The sequence below is a fragment of the Castor canadensis genome, chromosome 6, assembly GCF_047511655.1.
Source record: "Castor canadensis chromosome 6, mCasCan1.hap1v2, whole genome shotgun sequence".
Lineage (NCBI taxonomy): Eukaryota > Metazoa > Chordata > Mammalia > Rodentia > Castoridae > Castor > Castor canadensis.
In genome coordinates, this window is record NC_133391.1 from 9,147,356 (window position 1) to 9,174,290 (window position 26,935).

Here is a 26,935-nt window from a genome sequence, read left to right on the forward strand (position 1 = left end):
TCTAGTAACATCTCCATGAAATTCTCAGTGATTTCTTCTTTCATGGTGTTCTTGTGGGCTTCATTGCATTCCTTGAGGTAGTCTGTCTTTGTTTTTTTGCAGTCTGGAACTGGGTATCCATCCCTTTTTCATCTTCCCATCATTCCCCTTGGTTTTCTTTCTGTCCCTGTCTATGTGTAATTTAGTGTTATCTAGCTTACAATATTAAAAGTAATGAGATCAAGACAGAAAGAGAAAGAAGAAAAAGAAAGAAAAGGGAAAAAATAGAGAACCAAAGACATCAACAGGGAGAGATGGTGTACTCAGCAACAGTGAACTAAGCAAGCACTTACAGAGAAAGAGAAAAAAGAAAAAGAAAAAGAAAATCCCAGGTTCAGGAACAATGAAATTTCAGTCTTGGTATTTCTGGTGTTACTCCTTCAGCATTCAGTCCTGGTGTTGGTATTTAAGCAGTAACTCTGTTGTCTCACCAGGTGTTTGGGTGAGGAGACAGCTTTGTGAACCGCTATCTGCCCTATTTCAGGCAGTGGCTCACCTACTGCCTACTGTCAGCCATCTACTTGTGCAGGCTTTATTAACTGACAGTTCTCATAGAAAGCATCTCCTTGCCTTCTCCTCCTTTCTCTGGTGGAGGGGCAGACTTTGTTTACTAAAAGTTCACGAAGAGAGCAGCTCCTTGATCCTTCCCCCTTCTCCAGTGCCTCAGAACACCTCTCCCCATCCGCTGTGTGTCCCTTTCAGTTCCTTGTTTATGATTCCATTGTTTTTTGGTTTTATTTTTGCATGGTGGGGATCAGTCCTCAAGGGGGCTATGCTGGTTTATCCCAGGGATAGCTGTAGGAGCACTGTGTGCCGCTCATTTGCATAAAACTTTTTTCTAAGCTGCATTTACCACAGCAGTTACATAGTTCCTTTTATAATTATGTGAGGTACATTCTACACCATTCTACTATACTGCTTTCAAAAGAGCACTACACACTACCTTCAATTCCACCATACAGGCCTATAGCTGAACAACAAGGAAGGTGTCCTTCTAAAAGGGACATGCTAGAAGGTGCAATCATGAACTTAGGAGAGAGCTCCTCTAATAATGGAAGATTGTAACACCTTTAAACTCTGTTACTAAGCTTCTTTTAGAGTGGCAGTTACATATTCCTTTCAATGAGAGTGCATATGTGTAAAAGGGACTATAAGAAATATGTGAAAATTAAAGGAAAATGTGTCAAACTACAATCAATGTCCATCTACCATAGCATGTTTCTTAGACTTGAACATTAAATCTTATTTACCAACTGCATTCACAGTAGCAGTTACATAGTCCTTTCTATTACATACTAAATGTAATGAGCTCTAAGTTATATGTGTTTCTAAAAGGAAAACACTTGTAGTTACAATCAAGACCTAGCATACAGAGTTCATTCACAGAGTGGAACATTGTCCAATATTATAAACCTTGTTACTGAGCTGCTTTTAGAATAGCCTTCCATCATTAGAATTATAGGCCTAAAATGAGGACACATGATTCATTCCTCCAAGATAGCAAAACCTCCATGTCCCTTGGAAGATGCATCAGTGGCAGAGTTCTTTATTAGAATGGAAAATTTAGCCACATTCTAAACTTATTACCTAAGGTGCATTTAGAAAATCATTTCCATAGTTCTTTGAATGACAGCATATATGCCTACAGTGAACAATAAAATATAACCTCTTTTAAGAGTAAAATGCCAGAAGTTACATTTGAGATCTGTCACGAACAGAGTGCCACCTTATAATGGAACATTGTGCCACATTTTATACCTTGTTAACAAGGCTGCTTTCGAGACAAGAGTTCTGTAGGCCTTTCAGTTATGGCATGTTTGTGCACAGTGTGCTCAGGAAATATGTGCTTCTAAAAAGAAAATGCTTGAAGGTACAATCAAGATCTACTAAACACAGAGTTTGTTCTTAGAATAGAATGATGTGACACATTCTATACCTAGATACAAAGTTGCACTTAGAAAAGTCTTACTTACATCTTAAATATCTACAAATAGGCTTAGAATGAGCACAGTGCATTCTTCTTCTCAGTACTAAACACTGAATGGCAATTCTCACATTTGACTCCCTGAAGAACCACAATGAACCATAAGATCAAAGGTAATCATGGCAGCAAAGACCCACAGACAGTGACTCCAGAGCCCCAGGCCAGTGTCTGGAGTTCACAGGATGAGCCCAGAATTTCCTATGGAGTGCAGAAAATCCCATGCCTGGTGGACTCTGCCCATGGTCCCATTGAGCACTGATACCCCAGCACACACTCCCCTGCTGTTCGTACCCAGCACATCTGACAGACCTGCATACATAGCTTTAATACCTATGGTACACTTTTCCTGTTCTCATGTCTGCTGTGGAACTTTCATCTCCATGTGACCAGAGATTCTTGCCAGATTTGTTTTTAAGGTTTCCCATGAATCTATTGAGTTCAATGAAGGTGCTCATAAATAAATGAAGGAAGAAGGGAGGGTGCATGGGTGGGAGGATAGAGGAGAAATAGAGGGAAGGAAGAGGAGATGGAGACAATGGAAGGGAAAGGGAGAGGGAGGGAAAATTCTTTCTTAACTCCTGCTCTGGGAATAGAAATAAGGGACAGGCTATGCTTTTGTCTGAATGAATTAGAATTGCATGCCAGGGACAGGTGCCTTGCTATTCCTGACATGATTTGACTCAGGCACATGCCCCACACAAGGTCTCCCCACTGCTGACTGAATCATGCTGACCAGTCTCAGAAGCATATGCCCAGAGGAAAGCTTCATGCCAGACAGGTTCTGGGGACAGGAACTTGTTTAGGGATGGAGTCACATATACATCAGCACATACAAGCAGGAGAAAGCTCACTTCCTCCCTCCTTCCTCCTCTGTCTCTGTCTCCTTCTCATTTTCTCCTCTTCTTCAATAACCTTTTCCTTTTCCTTCTTCTCCTCCTCCACCTCCCCCTTCCTCCCCTATCTTCTCTTCTTCCTCCTCCTCCTCCTCAACTTCCTCTCCTTCCTTTTCCTAGTTAGGGTCTATGGACAAAAGGTGCTACATACAATCTCCTTCCCACCACAGTAAACCTAACATCCACATTCTCTACTGGACTTGAGCTGCAGGCAGAGGCCTGGAACTCAGTGAAAACAGGGGCACAAATCATCAACTTTCTTCCTACCAAGTCAAGACTGATTCAGGATAGAGATTCCAAGATGGTGCCTAGAGGGAGGAAGCAGACATTGTGCTTCTTAAAGTAAAATCTTGGAGAGATGCTGGAGGAACACTTTGCAGGATAAACAACCAAGAAGAGGCAAAACTCCAATTCCCCCACCTGCCCATAGCATCCCCACTCCACATTAAATGGAGAAACCAGGAGGGCTCCAGCGCCTCCAGACGCCAGCTCCTACTGGCTCAAGAGAAGCTGACCAGCAGGTGAGCTAAGTGGCACACAGTACTCCCACAAACAACCCTGGGATAGGTCAGCATAGCCCCCTGGACAGACTGACTGAGACCCAGGGAAAAATGAGACAAAAACCAAACCGAATAAACAATAACAACAACAAAAAGACACATAGCAGGAAGGGTGGGGCACCCTGAGCACTGTAGAGGGGGGCAGGGGCAATCCCTCACAGAACTGTAAATAAACAATTGGGCCAGAGAACACAAGTGTAGCACCACCTACCCAATGTGCTTTGAGAGGGGAAACCTTGTAACAGTGGCTGTCACACCTAAGAGAACTCTAAATAAACAAAGCCTGTGGGACTATGTGAGTGATCAGCTCATTCCTGAGACTGGAAATCAATAAAGCCTCAAGCAACATCTGGCTGACAGTAGCGAGCAAGTGAGCCAAAGCCTCAGATAGACATTCACAGAACTGTCTCCAGACCCTTTTTCTTTTTTTCTCTCTCTCTTCCTTTGATGAGGCAACAACTGAACTAGAACTGAATGCTGAAGGTCTAACTGAAACTGTATTGCATTTGAACTTGGGATATTTTGTTTTGGTTTTGTTTGGGGATTTTGTTTGTTTTGTTTTTTGGTTTTCGTTTTTCACCCTTTGATGAGATAACAACAGAACTACTTCTGAGACACCATCTCTAGGATTGTAGGCTGAGGGATTAACAACAAAATTATTAAGACTGAAACTCTATTGCATTTGAACTTGGGGATTTTTTTTAATGCTCTCTCTGTCTCTCTACTGCCTGTTAAGCTTCATGTTGATTAGTACACTATCTCTCCCTGTTTATTTCATTGGCACTGGTTTGTTGTTGTTTGCTTGTTTGTTCAGTTGTTTGTTTGTTTGTTTTTACCTTTATCTTTACCTTATTTGCTTTTCCTCTCCTCTTACCCTTCCATTTGAGATATCATCATTGTTATTATTACAAGCTAGAAAATACTTAATTGCACACAATACTGGGACATTAACAATAGCAAGGGCAATGATGGGAAGATGGAAAAAAGGGGAAAACTAGTTCCCCCAAGTAATAAATTAGTACAGGAACAAGAGGGAAAAGATGAAAGCAGATACCCAGATCCAGACTCCAACAAAATGCAGAAAAACTATGCCAAAGAACCCAATGAAGCCAAAAAGAACAACCTGAAAGAAGAAATCCTGCACGTAATCAATGAGAATTTTATAGAGATGATACTGGATATGGTCAACCAAAATGTTCAAGAGACACTCAAGAAATTCCAGACTACAAAAGTAGAGAATTTGAGAAAGCCCAAAAAACAAATAAAAGAAACTATAGAACCACGGTGTTTGTACAGTAATTCTATAAACACCAAGGTGAAACACAGAACACAATAAATAAATAGATAAATGAACTCAGGACGAAAATAGACAATATTAAAGAGGATGGGACTCAGGATATGGAAAACCTCAGAAAAAAGAATGAAACACAAATGAAAAACAAAATGGAAGGCCAATCCAGCAGAAGAGAACAAGCAAAAGACAGAATCTCAGAACCCAAAGATGAAATGGTAATTAAAGGAAAACTAAAAAACCATTAGTTCAACAACTCAAGACCTGTGAAAAGAAAATGCAAGAACTTACTGTCTCCATCAAAAGACCAAACCTGAGAATCATGTACATTAAAGAAGAAGAAGAGGTGCAAGCAAAGGGAATGAGTAATATATTCAACATAATAATAACAGAAAATTTCCGAAATCTAGATAAATCTATGCCCATACAGGTGCAAGAGGCCTCCAAATCATGAAACAGACCTGACCAAAATAGAACCACCCCACGTCATATTATCATTAAAACAACAAGTGCAGAGACTCAAGAAAGAATATTGAGAAAAATACTTATAACATTCAAAGGTAAACCTATCAAAATCGGAGGTGACTTCTCAACAGAAATATTAAAAGCAAGAAGTGCTTGGGGTGAGATTTTCTGGGCACTGAATGAAAATAACATCAACCCTAACATACTCTACCCAGCAAAACTATCATTCAAAATAGATGCAGCAATAAAAGTCTTCCATGATAAGCAGAAACTAAAACAATTTGTGACCACAAGGCCACCACTATAAAAGATTCTTCAAGGGATTCTGCACACAGAAAGTGAAACCCAACATACCCAGGAAAGGGCAAGCAGCACCAAAAATAGGAAAAGAAAAGCAAGAAAGTAGAGAGTAAACTCAACTTAGGTACACACAATCAAACATTCAAACAACTAAGACAACTAAATGACAGGAATCACCACATACTTATCAGTACTAACATTTAATATTAATGGACTTAAGTCCCCCATCAAAAGGCACTGATTGATGAACTGGTTTAAAAAGGAAGACCCAACAATTTGTTGCTTACAGGAGACCCATTTCACCGACGTAAATAAGCATAGGCTTAGGATGAAAGACTGGAAGAAGATTTACCAAGACAGTGGCCCCCGAAAACAGGCAGGAGTAGCAATATCTATCTCTCCTAAAGTAGACTTCAAACCAACATTGATCAGACAAGATAAAGAAGGACATTCCATACTAATAAAAGGGGAAATAGACCAAAAGGAAATAACAATCCTCAACCTATAAGCACCCAATGTCAATGCACCCAATTTCATCAAACATACACTGAAGGACGTAAAAGCATATATAATTCGTGAGAGACTTTAACACCCGATTATCATCAGTAGATAGGACATTCAAACAAAAAAATCACTAAGGAAATCCAAGAACTAAAATATACCATAAACCAAATGGATCTAGTTGATGTCTACAGAACAATTCATCCAACTTCTACACAATATACATTCTTGTCAGCAGCCCACAGAACCTTCTCCAAAATAGATCATATCCTAGGGCACAAAGCAAGCCTCAGAAAATATAAGAAAATACAAATTATACCATGCATTCTATCTGATCACAATGCAATTTAAAACTAGAATGTAACAAGAAAAATAAAGACAAACAACATGCAAACAACTGGAAACTGAATAACACATTGCTTAATGAACAATGGGTCATTGATGAAATAAAAGAGGAAGTTAAAAAGTTCCTGGAAGTCAATGAAAATGAAAATACAACCTATCGGAACCTATGAGACACAGCAAAGGCAGTCCTGAGAGAAAAGATTTTAGCCATGAGTGCATATATTAAAAAGACTGAAAGATCCCAAATCAATGACTTAATGATACATCTCAAACTCCTAGAAAAACAAGAACAAGCAAATTCCAAAACAAATAGAAGGACAGAAATAATAAAAAGAAGACCTGAAATCAATGAAATAGAAACCCAAAAACCTTGCAAAGAATTAATGAAACAAAAAGTTCGTTATTTGAAAAAATAAACAAGATTGATAGACCACTGGCAATCCTGACTAAAAGGAGGGGAGAAAAGACCCAAATTAGTAAAATCAGGAATGCAAAAGGGGAGTTAACAACAAACACCATTAAGTCCAGGAAATCATCAGAGACTACTTTGAGAACCTATATTCAAATAAATTCAAAAACCTTAAAGAAATGGACAGATTTCTAGATACTTATTATCATCCAAAACTGAACCAAGAAGACATTAATCACCTGAATAGATCTATAACACAAAATGAAATTGAAACTACAATCAAGAGTCTCCCTAAAAAGAAAAGTCCAAGACCTGATGGATTCTCTGCTGAATTCTATCAGACCTTTAAAGAAGAACTGATACCAACCCGCCGTAAACTCTTCCATGAAATAGAAAGGGAAGGAAAACTGCCTAACACATTTTGTGAAACCAGTATTACACTTATCCCAAAACCAGGCAAAGACACCTCCAAAACTATAAGCCAATCTCCTTAACAAACATTGATGCAAAAATCCTCAATAAAATAATGGCAAAGCAAATTCAATAACACATCAAAAACATCATTCACAAAGACCAAGTAGGCTTTATCCCAGGAATGCAGGGGTAGTTCAACATAGGACAATCAATACACATAATAAACCACATTAACAGAAGCAAAGACAAAAACCACTTGATCATCTCAATAGATGCAGAAAAAGCCTTTGATAAGATCCAACACTATTTCATGGTAAAAGCTCTAAGAAAACTAGGAATAAAAGGAAAGTATCTCAACATTATAAAAGCTATATATAACAAACCTACAGCCAGCATTATACTTAACGGTGAAAAAATGAAACCATTCCCTCTAAAATCAAGAATGAGACAAGGATGCCCACTATCTCCACTCCTATTCAACATAGTACTGCAATTCCTAGCCAGAGCAATTAGGCAAGAAGAAGGAATAAAAAGAATACAAATAGGTAAAGTAATAGTCAAAATATCCCTATTTGCAGATGACATGATCCTATACCTTAAAGACCCAAAAAACTCTACTCAAAAGCTCCTAGACACCATCAACAGCTATAGCAAGGTAGCAGGATATAAAATCAACATAGAAAACTCATTAGCATTTCTATACACTAATAATCGAAAAACTGAGAAAAATATGTGAAAACAATTCCATTTACAATAGCCTCAAAAAATATCAAATACCTAGGTGTAAACCTAACAAAGGATGTGAACAACCTCAACAAGGAAAACTATAAACTTCTGAAAAAAGAGATTGAGGAACACTATAGAGAGTGGAGAGATCTCCCATGCTCATGGATTGGTAGAATCAACATAGTAAAAATATCTATACTCCCAAAAGTAATCTACATGTCTAATTCAATTCCCATCAAAATCCCAATGACATTCATCAAAGAGATTGAAAAATCTACTGTTAAATTTATATGGAAATACATAAATTTTTATTGAGTATAGCCAAGGCAATACTAGTAAAAAGAACAATGCTGGAAGTATCACAATACCCGACTTCAAACTGTATTACAAAACAATAACAATAAAAACAATAAAAACAGCATACCTGTCATAAAAACAGATATGAAGACCAGTGGAACAGAATAGAGGACCTGGATATGAAGTCACACAACTATAACCAACTTGTCTTTGACAAAGTCCTAAAAATATATGGTGGAGAAAAGACAGCCTCTTCAACAAAGCTGCTGGGAAAACTGGTTAACAGTCTGCAAACAACTGAAACTAGATCCATGTTTATCACCCTATACTAATATTAACTCAAAATGGATCAAGGATCTTAATATCAGACCCCAAACTCTAAAGTTAGTACAGGAAAGAGTAGGAAATACTTTGGAATTAATAAGTATAAGGAAAGACTTTCTCAATGGAAATCCAGCAGCGCAGCAACTAAGAGAGAGCATAGATAAATGGGACTTCATAAAACCAAAAAGCTTCAGCTCAACAAAAGAAATGGTCTCTAAACTGAAGAGAACACCCACAGAGTGGGAGAAAATATTTGCCTGCTACACATCAGACAAAGGAATGATAACCAGAATATATAAGGAAACTAAAAACTAAATTCTCCCAAAATTCATGAACCAATAAAGTAATGGGTAAGTGGACTAAACAGAACTTCCTCAAAAAAAGCAATTCAAATGGCCAAAAAACACACGAAAAAATGCTCACCATCTCGAGCCATAAAGGAATTGCAAATTAAAACCACACTAAGGTTCCACCTCACCCCTGTTAGAATAGCCATCATTACCAATATCACTAATAACAGGTGTTTGCAAGAATGCAGGGAAAAAAGAACCCTCTTACACTTCTGGTGAGAATGTAAACTAGTACAACCACTCTGGAAAATAATTTGGCAGGTTCTTAAAAATCTAAACATAGACCTACTATATGATCCAGCAATACCACTCTTGGGGATATACCCAAAAGAATGTGACACGGGTTACTCTAGAGGCACCTGTACACCCATGTTTATTGCAGCTCTATTCACAATAGCCAAGTTATGGAAACAGCCAAGATGCCCCATTACTGACAAATATATCAAGAAGATGTGGCCTTTATACACAATGGAATTGTATGCAGCCATGAAGAAGAACAAAATGTTTTCATTCACGGGTAAATGGATGGAATTGGAGAACATCATTCTGAGTGAGGTTAGCCTGGCCCAAAAGACCAAAAATTGTATGTTCTCCTTCATGTGCAGACATTAGATCAAGGGCAAACATAATGAGGGGATTGGACTTTGATCACATGATAGAGAGAGAACACACAAGGGAGGTATGAGGATAGTTATGACACCCAAAAAACTAGATAGCATTTGTTGCCCTCAATGCAGAGAAACTAATGCAGATACTTAAAAAGGACCGAGGCCAATAGGAGAAGGAGACCAGGAACTAGAGAAAATGTTAGTTTGAGAACAATTAACTTAGAAGGTAACACACATATACAGGAAAGCAATGCAAGTCAACTAGCAAAAACCCTTGGTCCTTCCTATTACTGCTTAAACTCTCTCTTCAACAAAATTAGAGATAGGGGCAAAGTAGTTTCTGCTTTGCAGCAAGGGTTTCGGGGGGTAATATAAGGGGTGGGGGAGCAATGAGGGTGTGGGGATAAGGGTGGAGAAATGGCCCAAACATTGTATGCACATATGAATAAAATTTTTTAAAAGACTGATTCAGGAGCTATGATGTGCTTAGCTGGGTCCCCTTGGGCTTTTCATTATAGTATATGGTCTTGCTTGTCATGGATAGGAGCATGGGACAGGATTTGGGTCTCTCTAATCACACCCCAGGGACTTCCCCAACCTTGCTTACTTTCATGCAGAGCTGGGAGCCTGGTCCCATTCAGGTGAAGAAACCCTGTATGGGAGGAAAGTCTCTGGGGAATTCCCTTTCTATCCTAGGTGTTTGGTGGGGCTACCAAGAACAGAGCTAGGCTTCCCTGCCTCAGAGGTCCTGTGGTCATTCCCAAGATGGCTGAAACTCTCTATATGCTCTCTACACCTGATCAATGTTACATGACACACCCACACACATACCTACGACACAACAAAGACTCCACTGGGAAGAGTACCTTTATTGAAAAATACATGACATCATGGGCCTCTGACAACACCTCACTGAGACAGACAATGGCTGAAGACAAGCCATCAGGAGGTTTGACCCACCTGAGTAGCCCAGCAGAACCAGGCACAGCCTCAGATGAAACCAAGATCACTGCTGATGGACACTCCTGCATTTAGGGAGATTTCGCCCTCCATGGCTTTGATGGCCTGCACCTTTAATTCTTCATTTCCTGCTGTCTCTAGTATCTGAAACTGGGCCAGCAAGAGAGGAGCACCAGGGCCTGGAAGGTCGCAGGAGATCAGGGGCCTGAGAGACCTCACTGACATCAGTCTGAACTGCTGCTCTGGGCTACTTGACCCAGCATCTGTGATAAAGCCTACCAGGACCCCAGCTCTGAACGGTGGGGGCCTCACTCCCAGTAGGCCTGTGCCATGAGCAGCTCCCCTTTCTCCATTTTGTAATGGGTGTGTGGATTTACTTTGTTTTATGGAATATTTTTAAATATCAAATGCTCCCTCCTTCTTGCTCAAGGGCAGGAGGGCCAGATGATGTTATTGGGGAACCTTCAGCAAGACTAGGTGGTGGGGTGAGTGATGCAAATTAGGTTCAAGAGCTCCTACAGCCCCACCCCAATGACCCAATTTCATGTTCCCCAAGTTCATGACAGTCAGTGGTTTATCTAGGCTCTCCCTTGCCTCCAAGAGCTGACCCCTCACCCTTAGGAAGTGGGCAAGTACACATGTGTCCATTGTGCAGGGTGGGCCCATTCTTCCATTTGGCCCAGCCTCCCCACAGTCCTGCTGCCTCAGGAGCTATCCTGGCCTCATGTCCTCCTTCCTGATTCTTCATGAGGAGGGAAAGAAATTGGCAAGGCCAGAGATCACAGCCTCTGCTACTGAGAGACATGTATTCAAATCCTGCTCTGGCCTCCATGATCCAGGAACTTTGGCATGTTATTTACATCCCTCTGAGATGCTGTCCCTGCTGCCAGAGGTGATAATGACCCTACCTACTAAGGTTAGATGCAACAATGTGAGGAAAGCTCCTTTGGCATGCCTCAACTCCTCAAAGACTCAGTAATTGATGAGTACTAGGGTTAGTTTTTATACTCAGACAAAAAAAATTTTTTCCAGCAGGAAATGAGGGCTCTGCCAGGAATATTGGTTCCCTGCAGACCCTACCCCTGGCCATACCTTCCATCTTCAAGGCCCACTGACTGTCAGTGTCCATCACAATGGAGCATGCAAATAGCCCAATCCCAGGTGGACACGTTCAGGGACCAGCAGCTGCATTGGCCCCAGGGCTGTGTGTCTAGCAAGTACTGAGACTTGTTCTGGAGTGCTAGGCTCTTACTTCCTACCACTGGCTTGGTCAGCACTCTTCTTCTCAGGGTCAGAACCCAGCAGGGTAGTAAGAGCATAATTGGTTTGGGTACCACTGCACCTCATCTCGAGGTGGAATCTCAGGGCAGTGTCCTGAAGAAAGACCCCCACTTGGGGGCAACTAGGGGGTCTGGAAGGAGAGATGGAGGGGAGTGGAAGTACCTTGGTGCTCTTGGAGGCACCTTTGCTCCCAAGACATGGTCATGGGTAGAAGTCATTGTCCAACAGGAAGGAGACAAAATAGCCTACTCATCCATTAATTCATCCACTCACCCAGTCATTTATCCATTCACCCACTCATTCATACACTGACCCATTCATTCATGCACCTATTCATTCACCATTCATTTATCCATCCAATCATTCATCCACCCATTCATTCATGCTCCCACCCATCAAACATTCATTCTTCCAATCATCATGCATTCATCCACCCACTTACTCTTTAACAAATGTCAGGAGCCTGAGCTCCAGACCTACAGAGATGCCTATTTTCCCTTGCACAAGGGGCCCATCGTGTGCTGAGAAGAATTACAGAAAACCCAAACATTGATGTAAGGAAAGGTGGAAACAACAAGGATGACCCAGGGACTGGTTCATGGAGATGTTTAGAGCAGGTCATGAGGTGGGAATCAGCGTTCAGCAGACAGAGGGAACAGCCTGAGCACATGCATGGAGGTGGGGGCAGCCTGGCACAACTGGGTGTAGCCCGTCATGGGCCCTGCAACACTGAGGAGAGACTGGGGCCACAGAGCTTGTACCTCATGAGGGGTATTTAAGCAGAGGAACAGGGTCAGATGGGTTTGGGGAAGACTATTTGGTAGCCAACTTGTGGAATCCCTGAAGCAGGGGGACCAGAGGCCAGTCATATGTTTCACGATAAGAACTCTCTCTACCAGGAATTTCACTGCCTATTCAGCGGCTGCACATAGGAAGAAAGGCCAGGTTCAAAGTCAAGGTCATTGAAGTGCAGAAGTCCAGGCCATACAGATAATGTGGACATGCCTCACAGCCCTCCCAACTCTTTCCATCTATCACCACCATCATTACAAAAGGCCTCCATTGTTGAATGTCTGCTGTGTACCAGGCTGGGGTTCCAACCGTGGTTCACAGATGGAAAACCTGAGCACAGACAGAGCAATTGACACCTCCATGGTCACAGATACTGACCATGGCCAATCTGGCTTCAAATTCAGAGAACTCAGCCCCAAGCCTTGGCTTTTCCTTTTCCTCTTACCACAGCATGGTGCCCTACCTCCCGAAAATCCCATGATGATGTAGAGCACATGTGCCAGCTGGACTTCTGTCTGAATGCCAACCTAAGGTCATCAGACAGGCAAACACAGCAAAGAAGGCGAGGGACAGGCCAAAAAAGTCAAGGGACAGCTGGGCCTCCCCAGACTTGTGGCAGGAGGTGACACTGCAAATACATCGATCTCATGCATGGGAGATATAATGCCTGGCCAATAGGCATAGTTACCTCTGCAGTGGTGGCTTTGTCCCCTTCATCCACATTCATGCTGGGTTCACTCTAAAGTAAAAGCCACATGGTCAACACCCTGAATGGACACTGGACACCATACCCCTCTTATAGCTTGGGGCAGTCAAGCTTGGGCACAAGTGCCAAGCCTGGGTGACTTTTTGCATAAAAAGTGTGAGGGAGGCTTGCAGAGGGACCTAGTGTTGGTTTTAAGGACTTAATTGTGCTTCTGCAGTAGGGGAACTCCGTGAGCTCCTCTAGGAAATCACTCAACCAAACTGGCTCCCAGTATCCTGTTCTTGTGGTCTCTATAATGGGACCACTAAGGCCAGCTTCACAATATGTCATTCACTGGGCAGCTCCAACTGTGTGACCTTGAGCAGTTTACTCTGCTTCTCTGTGATTCTGTTTCCTCATTTCTAATATGTGAGTGATACTGGTATCTACATCATCATTATTGAGAAGGTTATGTCCACCAATCCTATCATGAGCTTAGGCTAGATTCTGGATGCCAGAGGTGCTGTCAAAATGATTATTGTCATTACTTATCACTAGACACTGGAAGCAGAGGCTGTGAAGTGTAAATGCATGATGGATGAAGGACACCTGCACTGTGCAGCACATAGGAGTTCATCAGTAGAGCTCCACTCTGCCTGGTCCCTCCCCTGGAGTAAGGCTTAGACACAAAGTGTTGTGGCCTCCTCATCCTGAACAACATAAATAACACCCAAAACCCTTGTTTCTGAGAAGGACCATGAAGGCCAGCACTCTAGGCCTCTGTGCTTTGGGAGGTTCAGAGAAGTTAAGCGACTTTCTGGGTCACACAGCAGGTTAATCTGGAACACCAGGCTGAACCCATGTCAACCTTTGTCCTCAGGCCACATAGCACTATACAAATACCTCTCCTCAAGCAGAACCCTCACTCCCCCACACTCACACTTTCAATCCTGCATGCCAGCTTGTGGGACATTCTGAAGATGCAAATTGCATCAAGAAATTGCTGTGAAAACTATTTCCCTCCATATGACAAAAACCTGCACTGGAGCCCCAGGTAAGACCCTGTCCACATCACCTCACTCACAGTTCACCCTCCTGTGATCACTACCTGTTGTGTCCCTGCCTCAGATCCTTTGCACATTCTCTTCCCTCGACCTGACTGGTGAGAGAAAGAAGAATCCCAGGGCTTCCCAGCCAGGTGCAGGATGCCCCCTTTCCACAGATGATTCTCATAGAGGGATAGAGGACTGAGGGGGACATTTAGTGACCTGGACACTGGTGAACTCAATTCTTAAATGTTCCAGTCATTTCATGAGCTTTTTATTCAGAGAATTATAATTTGATTTCTATCAGTATTTCTGTGACTTTACTAAAATTTATCTTTTATGGTCTTCACTGACTTCTTGATTTCTGATCAGTCTTTATTTGTTTTGTCATGTTATTTTTTTTGTGCATTTATTCAAGCCCTCTTTCACTTCATTGATCATTCTTATAATCATTTGATAAATTCCTGGTCTGAAATTTCTTCGTCTTCACTCTTCTTTGTGCAGGTGAAGGGAGGATAAAAGATGGAAGTTCAGAAGGTGAATAAGGTTGATGTACTCTCTGTAAAAGAATGAGTATAAGTGGCAGAGTGGCTCAAGTGGTAGAGCATCTGCCTAGGAAGTGTGAGGCCCTGAGTTCAAACCCCAGAGACACCAAAAAAAAAAAAACAAAAAAGAATGAGTATAGAATTTCTAAGCTTGTTGAAGCTACCATAAGGAGGCAGCTAAAGTCAAAATAAGAAAAACAGAGCACATGAACAAATTCAGGTTTTAATACATATATATGTGGAAAGTCACAAGGAAACTCCCTGTGTAGCTGCCTTTCCAAACATAAATGTCATTTTTTCTCATTTACAAATGTGAAGAACAGGAAGGTGGAACATGACCTACCTGGCAGTTTGATAATAGTGGGAAGAGGTAGTGATTAGGGAAAGCACATGGGATGGTGGATATGTTGCAAACATGTTGTATACATGTATGTAAATGGAAAAACGATACCTGTTGAATCTATTCCAGGAATGTGTGGAAGGGTGGATAAAACTCAATGTGAATTCAAGTATGATATATTTGATATGTTATAAGAACATTTATAAATGTCACAATGTATATACACCCAGAAAAAGAGAAAAATTAAAAATTAAATTAAAAACATTCTTTGACTCAGATTTCCTCTTCTTCACTATTGTTAGTGTTTGTTACTTTGTAGATACTCAGTTTAGGATAAGTCAAGTGGTCTATTTATTTTTCATATTTCCTAAGTTTCTGCATTAGAGTTTGCATGAGAAAACAACCAATTGTTTGAAAGTTTTCATCACCTGTAGTCTTCGATTGAATTATTTTCAGTGTTCAGGCAGGAGAGTGTAGTGGCAAGACTGAGGTTGTACTTGTCAACACCGGGCTATGGCATGGCTCAGTAGCCACGCATTTGCCCATGTGCTCAGAACACTGGGCCTGACGGGAGTCAAATTGAGCTAAACCACATGGTGTCTCAAGTAAAAGGGCAACTTGTCTGCTTATGGACTGCTTTCAGTAGAGCAGTTTCCCCTCATTGTGTACTTGGAGCCACTGTTAGCCTCAGTAAGAATTATAACCTCACAGTTGAATAGGAAATTACTTGCTTCACAAGATTCCCAATTTGTAATCCAGGTCAAAAAGTCACTGAACCAAAGAATGTCCACCAACTGAGTTATAGAATTTTACAGAATACTGAGTGGTCTACATGCAGACGTATACCTGAGGACTCAAGCAAAACTTTCTCAAAAGAAGAAATTCACATGGCCAAAAAACACATGAAAAAATGCTCACCATCTCTAGCAATAAAGGAAATGCAAATTAAAACCACGCTAAGATTCCACCTCACTCCTGTTAGAATAGCCACCATCAGCAACACCATCAACAACAGGTGTTGGCGTGGATGCGGGGAAAAAGGAACTTTCTTACACTGTTGGATGTAGACTAATACAACCACTCTGGGAAAAAATTTGGAGGCTACTTAAAAAGCTAGACATCGATCTACCATTTAATCCAGCAATACCATTCCTGGGGATATACCCAAAAGACTGTGACTCAGGTTACTCCAGAGGCACCTGCACACCCATGTTTATTGCAGCACTATTCACAATAGCCAAGTTATGGAAACAGTCAAGATGCCCCACCACTGACGAATGGATTAAGAAAATGTGGTATCTATACACAATGGAATTTTATGCAGCCATGAAGAAGAACGAAATGTTATCCTTCGCTGGTAAATGGATGGAATTGGAGAACATCATTCTGAGTGAGGTTAGCCTGGCCCAAAAGACCAAAAATCGTATGTTCTCAATCATATGTGGACATTAGATCAAGGGCAAACACAACAATGGGATTAGACTATGAGCACATGATAAAAGCGAGAGCACACAAGGGACGGGTGAGGATAGGTAAGACAACCAAAAAATTAGCTAGCATTTGTTGCCCTTAATGCAGAGAAACTAAAGCAGATACCTTAAATGCAACTGAGGCCAATAGGAAAGGGGGAACAGGTACTAGAGAAAAGGTTAGATCAAAAAGAATTAACCTAGAAGGTAACACACATGCACAGGAAATCAATGTGAGTCAATACCCTGTATAGCTATCCTTATCTCAACCAGCAAAAACCCTTGTCCCTTCCTGTTATTGCTTATACTCTCTCTTCAACAAAATTAGAAATAAGGGCAAAATAGTTTCTGCTGGGTATTGAGGGGGCTAGGTGGGAGAGGGAGGGGGTGGTGTGGGTGGTAAGGGAGGGGGTGGGTGCAGGGGGGAGAAATGACCCAAGCCTTATATGCACATATGAATAATAAAAGAAAAAAAATAGAAAACATTGATGTGGAATTAAAACACATTTTTTGACACACGGCACCGTGCTATTCAAGAACATATCTACCCAGGTCTAGGTATCTCCTATAAAGTGAAAGATGTATACATTTTTAATGTGCTGTCTGAGAAAGGATCATAAACTACTTAGTTTGTCTATGAAATCAGTTCACAAAGTGATGCTCATGATTTCAATTACCTTCCAATGAAAAAGCCATTACCTGAGAAGGGGAAAATACCATCCAGTTTCTCTTTCCCATTGTTTGCATTTGGATTTGATGAAGTAGCATCTCATGAAGGGTGTGGATCACAGCATACACAGCATTGTAAATATTGTCACTCATGGATGTTTCAAAAAGATTCCCAGGCAACCAGGTCAAGGAGGCATTGTGTGGACATTTCTTTTAAATTCCACACTGAGACCAAAAAATGAGCAACTTAAAAACACTAAAAATAGACTAGCTAGGTAAAAGTCTTCTGGATATTTGGAAGGGTTTGCTGACTGGATGAAATTTCTGACACCAGAAATGTCTCCATGGTGGTGTGAAAAAATAAGATGTCCACGGAATGAGTCTAAAATGAGATATCTATTACTTCTTGTTACATCCCATTTAGAATTCATGACCCTGACTTTGCCTATCATTAAATCTCCCCCAAATTATACATTAAACCTTCCAGGAAATCACTTTCACCACAAATGATGATCACATTTGCTGATGATTTTATGATCTGGTGATGTTTTGACCAGGCATTTGGAAAAAAGGACACTATGGTGACTGGGATCATTTCCACAATGGCTACACAGATTCTGTGCTTGTCCATCTCTTCTCTCATGTCTGAGAGAATCTGAAAACCTCTGTGGTCTTCTGAAATGAAGAGCCCCACCCAGGTCCATCTGAAATGAAGCATCAAGGAGACCATGCCAAAGACCAGAGATATTTCTTTGGGAGCCGTCTGATAGAGAGATGTGAACTTGTCATTGTCACTCAGGATAGGATCAAAAGGCCCAAAGGTAAGCTAAAGGGAAAATGAAATTGGAAGTCACTTGAAGAAGTGGACAGTCTAGAAGTACAATCTGAGGCCTGGTACGTACTAAGCATGAAGAAAAGAGGTAGAAAATAAGGCTTGCTCATTTCACTTTATGAGAACTCTCTAGAAGACCATAAGTCAGTCTCTGAAATCTAAGAAAGCCTAGTATCTGCTCCAATTTCTCCCATTTCTGCATTCCAAATGAAAGGGAACATGGTGCCCAATAAAGTCTTTGACATTAAAAATGGAGAACTTCATAAAAACAAGTCTCATCCTTTTGTTCCTCCTGACACCTGTCAATTGCAGCAAAGAAGCCATGGTTTCATCTATCCCCATCCCACTCACACCCTTACCTGCAGAAATTTGAGGAGTTCCAGCAGTGTCCCAATCTGGGCAGATATTACCCATGATGATCCTGTAAGTGCTGCTACAGACTTGCTCTCTCTTCTACAGGTGTAATTAGGAATAACTTTGTCACTCCCAGAAAGCCAAATGAAGGAATTGGTCAATGTCTACCATTCAGTGTGTAGGACATTATAGATATCAAATCCCAGAGATATGTTCTGTAGAAGAAGGGGGTTCTTGATCTCCTCAATGGCAAAATCCATGGCTAGTACAAACTGGTAGTTCTTCAAGGAAAGCCTGCATAGAAACCATCGTATTCTCCATTAGGAATAATAAGTACGTGATCTGTTCAAGTCCAAAGCAATGACTTCTGTGCATTCATGTGTGTGTCTCTAAAGTTTATATGTCACATAATCAGTGCCTATTTGTATCCATTAAGAATATGGGTTCTTATTTAGTTTAGGTGAGGTCATAAAAAATAATCTCCCACAAATTAGATTCAAGTCTTTTTATGGACAGGGAAACAAAGGGAGAGGGAGAGGGGGAGAGAAAAGGAGGGGTGGAGACAGAGAGGTTTAGTTTAGGAGGAAAGGGAAGGGAAGAAAGAGAAGGCTGTAGAAGGACAAGAGAGGGGAGGAGGAGGAGAGGGAAGAAAGGGTGAGGGGGAAGGGAGAAGGTAGGGGAGATTGCTTTGTCATCTCACTGAAAAATTTGTGGTGCAAATTATGCTTGGTTTTTCCTGTGCCACATGTGTGAAAATATATATTTGTTGTTAAATGAACACAGGATGTTATGTGACTATATGAAATTACAATTTCTTAACATCTACCTCCTCCCTAGGAATACAAATTTTGTTTTTGCTTGCCTAACCACTATCTGAGGTCCTGGGACCGTGAGACTTGAACATGGTCCATAATAACCTCAGCCCAGTTGACTGGTATCTTCTTTACCACCACTTTTCCAAACTCTATCCCATAACATGGTGTAAGACAATGCTTATAGTGGGTAAGTCTGGATAGTAAGATTATAATTTTTATTCTTGAACTTGTTGCTAGTGTATTGATTTCAAATACTGAGTGATATAAATCACTCTGCCCTCCAGTTCAGAGCTTCTAGAATACCTGTACTGCATTTGGAAGATATGTAGTGCTAGTATCTTGCACATTTGCTCGTCCATTTCACATCATCTGTGACTGCTGGCAGCAGTTTTGGGTATAAGTCCTCTTCAGGAATAGGAATTGAATAGAAGGGTGAGCCTTGGTCTTAACTCAGGGTTGTGTTTGTCTTGGTGAGTAAAGGAGGGCCCCCTGGGCCGCCTGTGGCCAGCGCCCATGCGGCTTGGGAAGACGTGGACCAAGTGAGCTTTGCGGTACCGCAGTAGCCCCACAGACAAGCCTGGGCCAGAGCAGCATAGCCCCCTGGACAGACTGACCTCCACCCGGGAAATAAAAAAGAGAAACTGAGTAATAAGCAATAAGAACAGTTAAGACACGCTGGAAAGAGGGTGGGGCGCCCTGAGCGCTGAAGATTGGGTAAAGGGAATCCTTCCCAGGACTGTAAATAAACAAGCTGGGCAGGCCAGAGAGGCTCTGTTGGGAGCGGGGCGCGCGCCCAGCAACCAGGAGCGGGAAAGCTTGTGAGAGGAGGGAAGACCCACTTCCCACGTGAACTGTAAACAAACATGGCAGCCGGCAGGAGCAGCAGCACTGCCCAGTAAGCAGGAGCGGGAAAGCTTCTGAAAGTGGCAGTGGGAGGAAAACTTCAGAGGAGAGGGGGGAAGACCCACCTCCCACATGAACTGTAAATAAACACGCAGGCCTGACAATGCGGGGGCAGTGTCACCTTTCCCAGTGCTTGGAAAGGGGAAAGCTTGTAACAGAGGCTCCCCCACAGGAGAACTCTGAGCAAACAAAGCCTGTGGGACCAGGTGAGTGCTAAGCTCACCCCAGAGATCTGCATAAACAATGCCTCCAGCAACAGCAGGCTGACAGCAGCGGGCAGGCAAGCCACAGTTGCAGATACCACTCTCAGAACTGTCTCCAGACGCTTTTTTTTCTTTTTCTCCCTACCTTTGATGAGAGAACAACTGAATTACACCTGCAAGCCAAAAAACTTACTGAAACTGTATAGCATTTGAACTGGGGACACTTGGTGGGGCTTTTTGTGTGTGTGTGTGTGTGTGTGTGTGTCTTTTATTGCATCGATGATCCATTCTTCATTAAGTAATGAGTTATTTAGTTTCCAGCTGTTTGCATGTTTTTTGTCTTTACTTTTGTTGTTGTGTTCTACTTTTACTGCATTGTGATCAGATAGTATGCACAGTATTATTTCTATTTTCTTATATTTGCTGAGGCTTGCTTTGTGCCCTAGGATATGATCTATTTTGGAGAAGGTTCCATGGGCTGCTGAGAAGAATGTATATTGTGTAGTGGTTGGATGAAATGTTCTGTAGACATCTACTAGGTCCATTTGATCTATTGCATATTTTAGATCTTGGATTTCTTTATTGATTTTTTGTTTGGATGACCTATCTATTGATGATAATGGGGTGTTAAAGTCTCCCACCACCACTGTGTTGGCGTTTATATATGCTTTTAGGTCTTTCAGGGTATGTTTGATGAAATTGGGTGCGTTGACATTGGGTGCGTACAGATTGATGATTATTATTTCCTTTTGGTCTATTTCCCCTTTTATTAGTATGGAATGTCCTTCTTAATCTCATTTGATCAATGTAGGTTTGAAGTCTACTTTGTCAGAGATAAGTATTGCTGCTCCTGCCTGTTTTTGGGGGCCATTGGCTTGGTAAATCTTCTTCCAGCCTTTCATCCTAAGCATATGCTTATTTCTGTCAGTGAGATGAGTCTCCTGTAAGCAACAAATTGTTGGATCTTCTTTTTAAATCCATTTTGTCAAACGGTGTCTTTTGATGGGTGAATTAAGTCCATTAACATTAAGCATTAGTACTGATAGGTATGTGGTGATTCCTGCCATTTAGTTGTCTTAGTTGTTTGAAGGATTGATTGTGTGTACCAAACTTGATGTTACTCTCTACTGTCTTGCTTTTTCTTTTCCTGTGATTTGGTGCTGCATGTCTTTTCATGGTTAAGTTGGGTTTCACTTTCTGTGTGCAGAATCCCTAGCGGAATCTTTTGTAATGGTGGCTTTGTGGTCACATATTGTTTTAGTTTCTGCTTATCATGGAAGACTTTTATTGCTCCATCTATTTTGAATGATAGCTTTGCTGGGTAGAGCATCCTGTGGTTGAAGTTATTTTCATTCAATGCCCAGAAGATCTCACCCCACACTCTTCTTGCTTTTCATGTTTCTGTTAAGAAGTCTGCTGTGATTTTGATGGGTTTACCTTTGTATGTTACTTGTTTTTTCTCTCTTACAGCCTTCAATATTCTTTCCTTAGTTTCTGAACTTGTTGTTTTAATGATGGCTTCAATAATCTACATGGAAAATGTTTTCAATATGATAAAGCTATGATAAAGCCAGCATCTCACAAACAGTTTTTAAATAAGAAGAAAAAGAGAATGAAGTCTTCGAGTACCAAAGATCTGCTAGAGACAATGGTGGGTATTTTATATCAGTGATTTGATTTAATTTCAGTTTAGGTGTTAGTGAACCCATTTGCAATTTGAATCTCTATATTCACTGAGAAAATACCTGTTAGGTTTTTCCAGGAAGTTAAAAATTATCTAATTCCCAGATTCACTCATTATAGTTAAGTGTGACATTGGTGTTTTCTGTTGAAACTGTCATTTTGATCCTCTGATCTGTGTCCAGAATTTGATATCACGATATTTTGGTTCTCTAGCTTTTCCTTTGTACTACATCGTTGTTGTACTTGTGTCAAGAAGCAGGATTAAGCCAATAAGGAGGTTTTCTCAGTTCAGATTTTCTGTCTTAGCCATGGAATCCACTTCATCTTAGGATGATGCATCTCTTTTAGCTGCACCCCTTTCTGAAGAACGTTCTGTTTAACAACCTTGCTGAAGACCAAGTGATTTTGGATGAGAAAAGGAAATTGGAGGCAGAGTATGACATTCTACCCCAACCCCTCCAAGGAAAACAAAACAACATTCCACATGTAAAAAGACATACAACTATAATGACATGAACTCAAACCAGTGTAATTGGTCTACAATGAATACACAAAGACCTACTGGAAAAGCGTCATAAATTTGTACAGATGCATGCACACTAATATTGTGTTAAATGAGTGGGAGAAATGTCAACTAGATTTTTATGCTATGAATTTTTGTAATAATCACAAAACCTGAAAATGGTTCCTTCTGGCAGAAACCCAGAGGAAGTTGGATGGAATGATGTAGAATAGAGATCCAAATGAATAAGAAACATTTCAGGATGCCACAGTTATCATATTACATCCACAATGTCCAGATTTATGTTAAATACTATGTGCTGGAAACACTTCTCCAACATGGTTTTCATTTCCTTTATGATTCATATGTAGCTTAGTTATGCAGCATACTTGCATGATTTCAATTTCACTTTTAAATATATTGAGATTGACAACAGAGTGCAGATGCAATTAATTTGCATTTTTCATTCTTTATAACCATGGGGTTTAATGTAGATTCACTCTGCTGAGAAAAAGTACACTATAAAACAATGCCACTATTTTCAAGCTTATACATTAGCAAATACTTGTTTACACATACCACAGTTTAAAGAACAATTTAAACAAAGATTATAAAAATATGAAAATATTATTAATGGAATAATTATTAATTGGGATAAATACTCAGGCATCCAATTAGCAATGCCAGACATTGTATATAACAAGCACCTATCACAATCTAGAAAAGGAAAAGCAACCTAAAGACAAAGAAACAAGGGAACGAATACAATAAGATATATTTAATGAGTTAACACAATAAAGGAAACTCAAAGTTAAGGTGTATTCTAATATAAATAAATATGATTTATAAAAAAATCCTTAATAAGAATGTTCACCAAGAAATTGTAAATTTGTAACAGGACATCACTTGTGAAATTCTGCAGAATTATGTCATCATCATGGGTGGATGTGTTGTTGCATACCTGTAATCACAGTTACTCAGATGGCAGATGTAAGATGATGACGGTCTGAGGCCAGCCCATGCAAAGTTTGCATGGTACCCAGTCTGAAAAGCAAACTAAAAAAGAAATAGGCAAAGAGGGAATGGCTCAAGTTCACATGGATATTAAGCAGAAAGAGCTTAGTTCAACCCCTTTGACTGGAAAAACAGTCATAAAAAAAGAATAAGAACTTCACTGACACATTTTTAAATATAAATAAAAATCACAAATCTCAGTCATTGAACTTAAAGACTGTCACAAGGGGGAACTGAACATCTCAAGGGTTAGAGTATCACAGGGATAGAGCCAACGCATGGGGGACTTGGTGTCCTGTGTTCAATCCCCAGCACCACATACAAACCTGCACGGTTGAATATATGTAGTAAGTATAAACCATAACTGAATCATCTATGGCTATTTTTATGATTGTCATGAACATCACTGGTGAAATTTATTAAAATTTCAAGAATTTAAAAATGCTCATTTTCTTAAACTCCTTCAGAGGATAAGAAGAATGGGGCAATAAAATTTATCTTATGAGAAGAGCTAAACTTGGTTCCCCATGTGTGACAATATAGAAGAGAAGAAGTATATTGGACATTTTCCTTTTTGAACTACATTCATATTTCCTGTTCAAGTTATTTTAAGGGAACTTCAAATGACCAGACCTGGTATATGCAATAGAATTCAATTATATCTCAACTAGTTTTGATTTAAACTAGTTTCTTCAAACAGATATAGTAATATCACCAATGCAAGAAAAATGTATAATTAAATTCCACACCCATTTGTATCTTAAAATGAATAGTAATAGAACTGGTCTTACTAAATAAGCAGGTGTCAATTCTCTTAATCCCATAAAAGGTATTTATAAAATCCCAAATACAGCTTCACATTTTGGGGTCCAATGTTGAAAAACAATGAGACAAAAATGCTCAATATAACAATTTCCATTACACATTGCTCTGAGATCAGTAAAAGAAATGAACACATTGTTTATTAATTGATTTATTTGTGGATTAATTGATTGATTAATGGTTCCAGGGTCAAAACTGGAAACCTTGGTCTTGCTAGGCAAATGTTCTACCATTTGAACCATACTCCCAGTCCATTTTTGCTTCAGTTAATTTGTAGATAGATACATGCTTTTTGCCTTGCACTGTGATGGGCGTAAACAGCAGCCCACAAAGCTGGGAACACAGGTGCCAACACCACTCCAAGCTTATTTGTTGACATGGAATCTGAGTTTTTCCCCAGGCTGGCCCTGAAATGCAGTCCACCCTATCTTTATCTCCTGAGTAGCTTGGATTGAAGTTTTGGTACCATGCACCAAGCATAAAGATATTTTTCAGGAATAGAACACATAACATGAATATGATCATATGGTGTTGCTTTCTATAAAATTGAGGTAAATTGTGAAATTAATCATTGAATTTACTTATGATGGAATATGAGGTTCATGTATATGAATGTATTATATTCTGCAAAGCAGTTATAAGTTATAAGTGAATTTTTTTAAATAATGACATTTAGTATGTCTTAATGGATATACAACTGAGGGATAAATACCATTATTGTTTTGAAAGACCCTTGATATTAACAAAACAAATGTAGAAAAATAACAAATAGACTGGAGTTAGTGCAGGATTAAATATGATTATGAAAAGACAAACTCATACTCGAATCCTACAAACAAATGTATTGATTCAGTGGAAGTGTACTCTAAACTACAATAAGCATGTGGTGAAAATTCCAATGATTTGCAGGATGTTGAGACTTCTTCACCCAGTTAAAAAGTGTCATTGATCACCTCTATTTCCTGTAATTTATCAATTATCTATGTCATAATAAAAGGGAACATAATTCTAAATAAATTTTGAGGCTTTGGTGAATAAAACTGGGTCTAGTTTATAGAGGTTTAATTTGTTGAAGTGGCATAACTTGAGTGTTTTTTGAGAATTAGAAAATGGTGTCATGAATATGTCAGATAAGTCAAGAAAGTTAAAGTAACTTTGTGCTACAATAACAGAAATGGGAAGTGGTTGATTGGAAATGTTAGCTGTGTAGAATTCATTTTTATCTAAAGCAACAAAAGAGGAAAATTTTACCATTGTGCTGTCGGGGAGGTGTGAAAACTGAACCCTGACTAGGGGTAACCTGCACTCCTCACCAGACATGGATCAGTGTGTGAAGTGTGCAGATCATCAGAATGCCAACTAAGACCAAAACCACTGCCTCCAAAAATCTGTGACCTTTCTGGGTTATGAAGATCCCTTGGGTTTGGCTCTGGCCTGCATGGCTCTGATCTTCTCTGTACTCACAGCTGCTGTTCTCGGGGTCTTCATGAAACACCATGACACTCCCATTGTCAAGGCCAATAACAGGGCTCTCACCTACATCCTGCTCATCTCCCTCACCTTCTGTTTTCTCTGTTCCTTGCTCTTCATTGGCCATCCTGGCATGGCCACCTGCATCCTCCAGCAGACCACATTTGGAATTATGTTCACAGTGGTTACTTCCACTGTCGTGGCCAAAACTCTCACTGTGATCCTGGCTTTTAATATCATGTCCCCAGGGAAAAGGATGAGGTGGTTGTTGGTATCAAGGACACCTAACTACCTTATTCCCATCTGCACACTGATCCAACAGACTGCTTGTGGAATCTCGCTTGGAACCTCTCCACCCTTAATTGACACAGACACAGACTCAGAACACGGCCACATCCTCATCGCATGTAACAAGGGATCAGCTGTGGCATTTTACTGCATCCTGGGATACCTAATTTTCCTGGCCTTGGGGAGCTTCATTGTGGCTTTCCTGGCAAGGAATCTTCCTGACTCATTCAATGAAGCCAAGTTCCTGACGTTCAGCATGCTGGTGTTCTGTAGTGTCTGGATCACCTTCCTCCCTGTCTACCACAGCACCAAGGGAAGAGTCATGGTGGCCGTGGATGTCTTCTCCATCTTGGCTTCCAGTGCAGGAATCCTAGGCTTCATCTTTGCTCCCAAATGTTACATTATTTTGTTAAGGACAGAGAGGAACATTCTGTATGTCTTCAGGGATAAAACCCGTTCTATGTACAATGAGCCTTCTGAAGATTAAACTCATGTGTATCCTAAACAAAAAATCAAAAAATGAAGTTACTCCATTCTAGCAGTTAGATACGAGGTTAAAACATGTGCGTTACTTCAGTGTCCTGGAAACCCATGCAACATCTTCTAATAGGGTTAGAATTTCCATACTTTGCATTTCTCTCATTTTCAACATTTGATTGCATTGTGATTTTGTTATTTATTTTGTCTCATTGATTCTGCAGTCAACTCTGCAAATATTACTGGCTTCTACTTCTAATCTCCACAATGATGTTTTCT

General features: G+C 40.4%; 1 pseudogene; it reads left to right on the forward strand.

The window, feature by feature from the left end:
* The window catches only part of LOC109676094 (vomeronasal type-2 receptor 116-like), a 173,744-nt pseudogene extending 147,078 nt beyond the window's left edge, over positions 1–26,666 (forward strand).
* The last annotated feature ends 269 nt before the right edge of the window (positions 26,667–26,935 follow it).